This window comes from Staurois parvus, unplaced genomic scaffold (assembly GCF_062004578.1).
Source record: "Staurois parvus isolate SC_StPar_1 unplaced genomic scaffold, SC_StPar_1.0 ptg000530l, whole genome shotgun sequence".
In the NCBI taxonomy this organism is placed as follows: Eukaryota; Metazoa; Chordata; class Amphibia; order Anura; family Ranidae; genus Staurois; species Staurois parvus.
This window is the reverse complement of record NW_028318326.1, coordinates 12,261,134-12,272,299: the sequence shown is the minus strand read 5'-3', so window position 1 is coordinate 12,272,299 and position 11,166 is coordinate 12,261,134.

Below are 11,166 nucleotides of genomic sequence, written 5' to 3'. Positions count from 1 at the left end.
GGATGGCCTGCATTCTTTTTACTTTATGTTACACATATATGAGGCTGTTGGTTTTTAATCCCTTCCAGCTGCCATCTCCCAGCCCTTTAAGAAATCCTAAACGCCAAGAGGTGGAGACAAGCATTTCGATCATGTGAAAACTTTGATTGGAAGTCATGCAAGTATGCATCGGGAGCTTTCCAGTCACCGCCGGACACTGTGCTGGAAGCGCGCTCCTTTACATATTTGCAGCCTCTCGGCGTTAAAGCCCACCCACTGAGAGGCCACGTATATGCGAACTACCTACGGGAAGAGGTTCATCATTCACAAACTGGTATTTTCACACAAAGTTCTGTGCTTTGCAAAAATGTTATAAAGTGAATAGCAATCAGCACAGTCACTCCAACATACCTCCAACCCAATGTACCAAATCAATAACTCCAAATAGATAATGAAATATGAACAGTTACGATTCACCTACCAATAAGCACAAGTGATTAAATGGATAATATAAAATTGTAGCCAAGCACCTACAGGAGTTTTCACTACACCTTCCAGATGACAATATATATAATGATGCCACGCAACATTTAGATAATATCACGATATCTGAGTAATGTGCCTTCAAACAGCCACTTTGTAGACTCCATCGGTAGCTTGGAGACTGCAAATTACTAATTAAAGTGATTACCAACTTTTGCTTTTTGGGATTGGGTTTTCTACAAATCCAGAAGTGGTGTTAATTAATTAAAAGTTAACATTTTCCCAATATATATATATAATGATGCAGCACAACGTATACAAAATATCACTCAAACATATAAAAAACCACATGCAACTAATAAAAAATATATAGTCCATATACAATGTGACTAAAAATTCTTCCTGCGCCAAGTGAAACACCCTACTACAGGATCTATCCTGCTGCTGTGCAATGTGGTAAACACAAAATGTGATAAATATAAATAAACAGCGCAAACATAGACCTCTATATCAAATCAATATACAAAGTGCAAACATATATAGAAAATTATATTAATAGTGAAGTCCATCATGATTAATAAACAACAAAAGTTCAGAAATCTCAAAAATATTTTGTGCAAAAAGAAATTTTCAAATTCTTCTTCTAATATAAAGAAAAAACTTCCACCTTCCACCCGTGAAAACCAACATCAAATGCACTCACCAGATTTAGGTGAGTGAAATGCCTTTTAGGAATTTTTATGGGATCCTAAACCCTCTTTCGTATCCACTCTATAGGAATCCTCACCTTCAGTGTAGGCTCCACCATCCAACCGGGGAGAAAAAAATCTCAGATAGTGTAATATTGCAAAATACCATTTATAAGTAAAATCAAGGATTAAGGCCACTCACATTTAAATCACTTTAAAAAGGCATATTTATTAGGACAAGCTTCTTCCAGATGGACAATGAATGTAAGGCAACCTCCCCTGGAATCTCACATCACAGCTCCAAGTTACAGCAGAAGCTCCACAGAGACCAAACATGCACAGATCCCAAAAAGATTCTCTGGTCTCTGTGGAGCTTCTGCTGTAACTTGGAGCTGTGATGTGAGATTCCGTGGGAGGTTGCCTTACATTCATTGTCCATCTGGAAGAAGCTTGTCCTAATAAATATGCCTTTTTAAAGTGATTTAAATGTGAGTGGCCTTAATCCTTGATTTTACTTATAAATGGTATTTTGCAATATTACACTATCTGAGATTTTTTTCTCCCCGGTTGGATGGTGGAGCCTACACTGAAGGTGAGGATTCCTATAGAGTGGATACGAAAGAGGGTTTAGGATCCCATAAAAATTCCTAAAAGGCGTTTCACTCACCTAAATCTGGTGAGTGCATTTGATGTTGGTTTTCACGGGTGGAAGGTGGAAGTTTTTTCTTTATATTAGAAGAAGAATTTGAAAATTTCTTTTTGCACAAAATATTTTTGAGATTTCTGAACTTTTGTTGTTTATTAATCATGATGGACTTCACTATTAATATAATTTTCTATATATGTTTGCACTTTGTATATTGATTTGATATAGAGGTCTATGTTTGCGCTGTTTATTTATATTTATCATATACAATGTGCATCCAGCCACCAGTGACATCTAGACTTTTCTATTTTCATAGACCAAACCACCCTAGTGAAACATGCAGAACACCTTTTGTGCACTTTATGTGCTCACGTCCAGGGAATGACCTCAAACTAAGCAAGGTCAAATGCACTTTTGCCCCTTTCCCCATGCCATATGAATGTGTAGCCCATGAAGGTACAAAAGTGCTTAGTCTGAGGTCATTCCCTGGAGGTGAGCACACAAAGTGCATGAGAGGTGTTTTGCATTCTTCACTAGGGTGATTTGGTCTATGAAGATAGAGAAGTCTGAATGTCACCGGTGGCTGGATGCACATTGTATATGGACTATATATTTTTTATTAGTTGCATGTGGTTTTTTTTATATATGTTTGAGTGATATTTTGTATACGTTGTGCTGCATCATTATATATATTGCAAAAATGTTAACTTTTAATTAATTAAAACAGCTTCTGGATTCATAGAAAACCCCAATCCCAAAAAGCAAAAGTTGGTAATCACTTTAATTATTATTTTGTAGTCTCCAAGCTACCAATGGAGTCGGCAAAGTGGCTGTTTGAAGACACATTACGCAGATATCGTCTAGTGTTGTTACCATTAGGAAACCCACCTTGAATCCATGGAAATTCTACGTAGGCAAGGCTGGAGTGCTATGTAGGCAGGAAATGGCTGCACGGCGATTGCAAGAGATCATAATCAATGACCTGGAACAAAGGATGAAAAAAAAGTATTTTATTTTTACAAAACTCTACTTGTTTATGTTATGTATAGCTTTAGCAAACAAAATGCCATTCGTTTAGGATTTACATCTTCTTTAAGTAATTTAAGACATATGGAGATATACTGAGAGGACAAAACAAGCAACCATTTGTTATTATTGTCAGCCGTCTTAGAGCAATATTGGCCCTAAAAGAAGTGGGGGGATATCTTTGCCAGGACATGATTGGATGATTGAAGTTAACACAGCTATATCTTATTTACTAAGTTGTAATGGGAAATAAACCTGGATGTGTTTTTGCTATATAGGAGCGGTCAAAATTGGTGAAGGTGAATGAATGGTGGTAGGTCTATGAATATCTGTGATCAATAAGATGCTGGGTTTAAGCTACCTGCCACTGTTCAGGAGAAAAAACCCTCAATCCTGTAGAAATTGGCATCTTCACCTTTAATCCAACAAGAGGCCTAAGTGAAGACTGGAAACTTATAGGCAAAATAGAAAGCTCCCTTAACAATTTTAAGGATTTAAAAAAAATAAAGGATTTTCCAGATTTCACAACATTCCTGCAATTTGACCGACTACACATTGCACTAAGGACCTGCCTCATAACCTAATCCAAACACAATATTATTAAAACAGAAGCCCTTCCAGTAATAAAGAAACAGGCCTTACAGGGTTTGAATTTTGACCAATTTCTCTGAACCAACAGACATTCAAGCCATGGGTAGCCCTGCTGACAACACCCAACTTGAAAAACATTGATGGAAAAATGAGCCAAGCTGAAAAAGTCAATCAACTGCAGTCACTTTTTGGGTGTTCTGACAGCTGCAGGTCCTCGGTTTAAGAATATTATAGCCAGCAGCAGAATATTTGTCTATCCATGCTGTTTAGCATGGATGGGGAATCTATAGATTTCTTTATAAGTATGGACAACTTTACAAAGTCTATAGAATACAAAATCTTCTCTACCTCCTCAGTGTGTCATTGCTGTCAAAGGTCGTGAAAAGTGAGATGCTCAGACACTCCACTCAATCTCTATTATTGTAAATTAGAGCAAGCTCACTCCTTATTTCTTTACAAGAAAAAAAAAAAAACTTGATGATACTGTAAGCATCTTGGGTCTGTTTATTGCCTCCTGTGTTTGACTGACAACACTAAGCACAGGCTGCTAATTCTGTGCTAAATGTCATTATTATTTGCTTGCTCCTGCTTTTCCAACATCTAATATTTGGGGCCAACATAAAGTGACCATACACATAAAGAAATCTAACAGATTCCTCCATCCACGCTAAACAGTGAAGATGGAGGAATCTTCCCTGCCACCTATTGTATTCTGGCAGCTGGCACTTGCAGCTGTCAGAATACCCGAACATTGGCTGCATCTGGTTGGATGAAGTCACTGTTCTGCAACCAATTATCCTTTTGGTTACTTTCCACCAACAGGGGCACCCATGGCTCAAATTTTGTCCAATTCAGCAAGCATCAGGTGAAATGTATCGAACAATGTATGGTAGCTTTAAGGGACCAGCTAACCTGCATAAAAGCAGGTCCCCTAATTTCAGGAATTGAGACAAAATTATTATTTACATATTTAGAAACCTACCAGCTAATTTGTTGAATTTTTATTGTATACAGTATTTTATATGATTTGATATGACAATCTTCTTACTTTCCCTCATTCAGAATTGTCACTGCAGGCACCCCAGCTCTCCTTTCCAGCAAAATCTTTATAGTCGTTTAGATCATGACTTTTGCCACCATGTATCTTGTTTAATTAGCTAACACAGGTTATAGTTCTAAAAATCCTGTATTAAAACATTTCTAATATAAGGGGAAAACCTGTTTGATTTGTTGTTTAAAAGTCAAATGTGTTCACTCATTAATTTTTCCCTGTGCAAAATCTTTCTCCAATAAAGGAAATGGTAAACTGCAAAATTACCCATCTAGACCTAAGAGAGAAGAAAAGATCTATTTATTTTGATCATCTATAAAATAATTTGTCTAAAGCTAAATTCTAAGTGGATATAAATGAGATAAATTAATTTGGCTCTTTAACCACTTATAATCCATTAAAGTAAAACTAAATGACAGGGGCAGACTGACAACTCATGGGGCCCCCGGGCAATAGGGGATCATGGGGCCTCTGTGTCCTTGCCCAAACTCAAAAAAGCCTATGAAAAAGGTACCAGGGGCATCTCATGGGGCCCCCTACTGACCTCGGGCAGTGCCCGAGTTTCCAAATGGTCAGTCCGCCCCTGCTAAATGAAAAACGTTTGTTTTGGATGAAGTGGAGGGGGATTAGAACATCTATCAAATTTTTATTTCTACCTCTACCCCCATTAGGGAGATTTAGACCCCTTTCACACTGACAGTCCGATCGAATCCGCCTGTCAGTTTTCAGGCAGACCTGATCGGACCATCCATAGACCTCTATGGACTTGCGGGTGTCAGCATACAAGTGTCTGATCCAATCCTGTATTTCAAAAACAGACAGATGAGGATCCATTCCCCATCCGTCCAGCGGATCGCAACGGATGACAGTTGGGTGAAAATGGACAGTCAGTCCATTTCCATCCAACCGACCCATAGGAAAAAGCGGGCTGTGTCTGTGTCCACTCTGCAGTAGCAGAGCGGACACAGACCTGTCATCTGCTTGTTCAGCGGGGATCAGCGGAGAGATCCCTCGCTGGGCAAACAGATCCACTGATGGGTCCACCCTGTCTGAAAGGGGCCTAACACTTTCAATTTGTCCTGTTTACAATTATCACTGAAAGTGAAAGTAAAAGAAAGTCCCATATTTTTGGGTTGTCCCCAGAAAAGTAATAGAGGGGGAATTTTCCAATGGGGTCACTAAGTGAAAGTAAATCTCCCCAATGGGACACATATAGCAAATAGACCTGACAGGGGTATAAGTCTCAAAATGAAAAAAACGTTTTACCTATAGTTCTACTTTAGCCCTCATGCACCCTGGACATTTTTACAGCGGCTGTTTTTGGCTTTTGATGTTTTTTTCTACAGCTAGTAAACCCCCAGCACGTGTCCATGCACACATAGACTGTAATCAACATTTTTTGGCTGGTAAAAAAAACCCAGGACTAGTAAGTTTCTAGAGGAGTTTTTTAGCTGGGAAAATGCTCTATTGCTGAAAAACACGTCAAAACACAGTAAATCGTTGTAAAATGGTGCAAAATTGCATTTTTGGACTTTTTTTACCAAAAAAAATTTTTTTTGGTAAAAAAAAAACACCAAGAACCGCAAACACAGAAAAACGCTGCTAAACATGGCAAAATGCTGCTAAACGCTAATGCAAAAATGCTAAAAAAAAGCTGAAAAATGCACCTTTTAACGTGACTTTACACAGCTAAAGTTACCAGCGTTATTAAAACGTCCAGTGTGCATAAGGGGTTAAAATGATAATAAAGGCTCTTTTTTTATTAATAAACATGTTATACTTAACTGCTCTGTGCAGTGGTTTTACACAGAGCAGCCCTGATCCTCCTCTTTTCGGGTCCCCCACTGGTGCTCCTGCCCACTTTGAGTACCCCCCTAGCAAGCCACTTGCTAGGGGGGATCCATAGACACAGACATCGGGGCTTTGCCCCACCACCTGCTCCCTCCTCACTGGTTGTGATTGGCAGCAGCGGGAGCCATTAGCTGCCACTGCTATCTCTAAGCCAGTGTGGAAGCAGACAGCTGGGACAGCAGCCATGCTAATGCACATTGCTGGATCGGGATCAGGCTTAAATAAGTATTGGGGGGACCTGGGGGGAGAGCTGCATAGTGAAGGTTTTTTAACTTCATGCATAGCATGTATGAAGGTTAAAAAAAACTTCAGCCTTTGCAACCACTTTAAGTACCTGAATTTGTCATGGTATAAGCCCCTTGCAGCAGCCTCAGTATAGCAGAGTTGGAGTGAAAGAGGAAGACACATGCCCATACAAAGAGAGATCAGAGAAATGAGCTTGTCACTGCTGTGCTTCTCATTTAACTGTCCAGTCACAGGCTGTGACAGGTCCAGTATGACCTGGGCTCAGAGGAAGTGGGTTGAATAATGCTAGTCATTAGACTGAGGACATCTAGTGACAGAAAGAAAGTACTGTGGGGTAAATCTGTGGATTAAAGCTCAATATTGCAGCAAAAACAGGTTTTGTCATTTAATCGTTTAATGAGCTATTACAGTTTTCTTGTTATGTTTGGCTGCAGTTCTGCATTAAATGTTTGGAAGGATGGAAACTGAAGATTAATTTCATCTCTTGCCCACAGAAATCATTCTCTTTGATGATAAATTTGACTGGTTGCTATGGGTGATGGCTAGGTATGAGCCAAAATGAGAGTTTTCATTTCCCCCAAATTTTTGCAAAACTCAAGATTTCTGCAAAAGGTTACTCTTTTGAGAAAAATACATTTGAGCCAATAGAGAAGACAAAAGACGGAGGTGGTGCTTGGAGTTTGTAAGGGTGCAGTGAAATTGTATTGAATATTGAGTGTTTTGCATCCCTTTTACTATCCTGAATCTGATACTGTGCCAAAAAGTGCCCCTCATTAGCCTCATTATTTTATATGTTTTCACAGAAAAAAAAACTGATAGTAAAAAAGTAAAACAACATTTAAAGCAAGAATATGCAATTAACAATTAATTAGCAATTAAATACAAAAAAAAGAAAAAAAAAAAAACATTAAATGAAAAAACAAACAACCCTGCATAAACTACAAAAAAAATGTTAAAAATAGGTTTGGGTTTTTTTCAAACAATTTGTAATGAAGAAACTCATTGAGTGAAATTGTGAGTTACCACTTTGATGAAATTGGAAATTTCATGGCAAAATCAATTTTGCTTGAATCGCTCCACTCATCCCTTGCAATGGCTCCTGTTATGCTCCACCATTTACAGATAAACCCCTTCATACTCCATTTTTTTCCTATGCTAGCTCTTAAAGGTGAACTCACATGTATAGGATCATTGAATCGATCAGTCAATGTGACTAGAATTATTAAATTCAGTAACAATTGTACACACAGACCTTCCATTTCATGGATTTACTGAGCTTTCAGTAAAGTAGAACTATAGGTCATAATAACCATTGTCTGTTTATTTTTTGCCATCTGTGTCCCTTTTGGGAGATTTACCTTCATATCCTGTCTCATAGCCAAAACAGGAAGTGAGAAAATCTCTGTAAATCAAGGGAATTCATTGGGGACCCCCAGGTCAAAAGAACTAGCGTCCCCATTGGAATATTCCCCCTCTATTATTTTACTAGGGACAACCTAAAATTTGGGGGTTTTCTTTTACTTTTGATGATCATGGTAAACAGGACAGAGAGGGTAAATCAGAGGCAGACTGACAACTCATGGGGCCCCCGGGCAATAGGGGATGATGGGGCCCCTGTGTCCTTGCCCACACTCAAAGCACACCCAAAAAAGCATATAAAAAGGTACCAGGGGCATTTCGCGGGGCCCCCTACTGACCCCGGGCCCTTGGGCAGTGCCTGAGTGCTCGAATGGTCAGTCCGCCCCTGGGGTGAATCCCTCTAATGGGGGCACAGACAGCAACAGAAACCTAACAGGCATTCTACTCCATCTCCACTCTATCCAAAACTATAAACAAAAGTGTTGCCTTTAGTAATACTTTCAGTAAGTTTCGATGCTGTCAAGTTGATCAGCTGTTACACAATTTTATTGATTGTTTCTGATCAATCAAACAACTGTCTGAATGTGTGTCAGATAACCAATCATATTACAGATTGATAAATTATCATTCTCAACATGTATTTTCATTCAATACCGTATGTGTTCCATCATTTGATATTGTAATTGATAATGAATTTGTGTCTGCTATTACTCATATCTAAATGGATCACAAATCATTACTTGAATGGCCACCCAATGCCTTCAAAGTAGATCATCTTTCTTTATGCTTTTTTTTATGTTTCAGTATTTTTCTGAATTTTTTATTACAGAACTTCACACTAACAGTATGCAAAAAAAATCACAGATCAAAAGCATACAGTATCAATAAACAAAGAATAAAAGTATAGACAGTTTGATATCATATTCCAACTAGCAAAATATAGTCATAGAAACATTATGATTTGGAGGAACAGTCTTCGCAAAATTAAACATAATATTGCCACTGGCTCCTACATATATAAGTGTAATGATTAGGAGTGGGCATTTTTATATTTGCCAATACTCAGCTAGGTATCTAGGCATATTACTTTCTTACAATCTTGTTTCCATATTTAAGCAAGGCATACATTGTCTTCTTATAACAGAAGGTATTTTTACATCCTCACTTCCAACACAAAACTCAAATAGACAGACCTCAGTCTCTCTTTATGGGTAAGTGGGCAGTCGTGTAAGTTATTTCTTTTTGTTTTCAGTGCATCCAGCACTGCTAGTTTAGATCAGTCTTTCTCACCCTGGGGTGCCTTGAGGTCTCTTCAGGGGTGCCTTGGCAAAATGTCTAAAAATTGCATAAAAACTTTTATATAAGCCATCGGGTGGAACAAGCCTGCCTTTTAGTTACACAAAGCCACTGATTTTCATTGTGCACCATTACAACCCTTTAGCCGCCAGCATCCTGACAACCAATGACATTGTCAGTTGATAATAAGGATGTCAGCTGCCTGCACAGTATCCTAGTTTGACCCTCCCCTTCCCCTCTCCATCAGTGCTGGGGTCACATTAGCTCAGTGATGGAGAAAACTGAGGTAGAGGAGAAACACTGGAATACTAGTCAGTACCAGTTTGCAAAATTGTATTTGCTTTGGAAGAATAAATCACCTCTAATGTTGGGCATCCTACATGTGTGGATGTTGCTGCGTTATATAAAACTATTAGAATAGTTTTTCACATTTTAGAATGGGGTGCCTCTGGACTGTCCATCATATTAAAGGGTGCCTCGGGACTGTCCATAATTTTAGAGGGTGCCTTGGGACTGTCCATAATTTTAAAGGGTGCCTCAGGACTGTTCATAATTTTAGAGGGTGCCTCGGGACTCTCCATAATTTTAGAGATTGACTCAGGACTGTCCATAATTTTGAAGGGTGCCGCGGGACTGTCCATAATTTTAAAGGGTGCCTCGGGACGCTCCATAATTTTAGAGATTGACTCAGGACTGTTCATAATTTTAAAGGGTGCCGCGGGACTGTCCATAATTTTAAAGGGTGCCTCAGGACTGTCCATAATTTTAAAGGGTGCCTCAAGACTGTCCATAATTTTAGAGGGTGCCTCAAGACTGTCCATAATTTTGAAGGGTGCCTCGGGACTGTCCATAATTTTGAAGGGTGCCTCAGGACTGTCCATAATTTTAGAGGGTGCCTCAAGACTGTCCATAATTTTAGAGGGTGCCTCAAGACTGTCCATAATTTTGAAGGGTGCCTCGGGACTGTCCATAATTTTGAAGGGTGCCTCGGGACGCTCCATAATTTTAGAGATTGACTCAGGACTGTTCATAATTTTAAAGGGTGCCGCGGGACTGTCCATAATTTTAAAGGGTGCCTCAGGACTGTCCATAATTTTAAAGGGTGCCTCAAGACTGTCCATAATTTTAGAGGGTGCCTCAAGACTGTCCATAATTTTGAAGGGTGCCTCGGGACTGTCCATAATTTTGAAGGGTGCCTCAGGACTGTCCATAATTTTAGAGGGTGCCTCAAGACTGTCCATAATTTTAGAGGGTGCCTCAAGACTGTCCATAATTTGAAGGGTGCCTCGGGACTGTCCATAATTTTGAAGGGTGCCTCGGGACTGTCCGTAATTTTAGAGGGTGCCTGGGGACTGTCTGTAATTTTAAAGGGTGCCTCGGGACTGTCCATAATTTTAAAGGGTGCCTCGGGACTGTCCATAATTTTAAAGGGTGCCACGGGACTGTCCATAATTTTAAAGGGTGCCTTGGGACTGTACATAATTTTAGAGGGTGCCTCGGGACTATCCATAATTTTAGAGGGTGGCTTGACTGAAAAAAGGTTGAGAAACACTAGTTTAGAACACAGATATAGCCATAATTTTACAGAGTCAGTATAACCAACTTGCATACAGCTGATTTAAGCTTCTGAGCCCTCATCATTGCAAAAAAAATATGGCTTTATTAGCTCTAATCTAACGTAGCCATTCCCAACAAGGGCATTTTGGAACACTAAGGTTCTTCCAGAGGTTTCTAGGTTCCTGGAGCAATTGCTTAGTGCCCGCTCACCTGACAGTATCTGTATAATGCTGGGTTTAACTCCACTTGGCAGAGTCAACAGCGTGATACTTATAACCTTTTAACAATCTGTAAGGTTTGCCTTCTGATCAGCACTGAAAGGGGAGCTTTTATCCCACCAACCACCATTGTAAGGGACATTCTTCCCATTGACCCTGATAATTCATTTTATC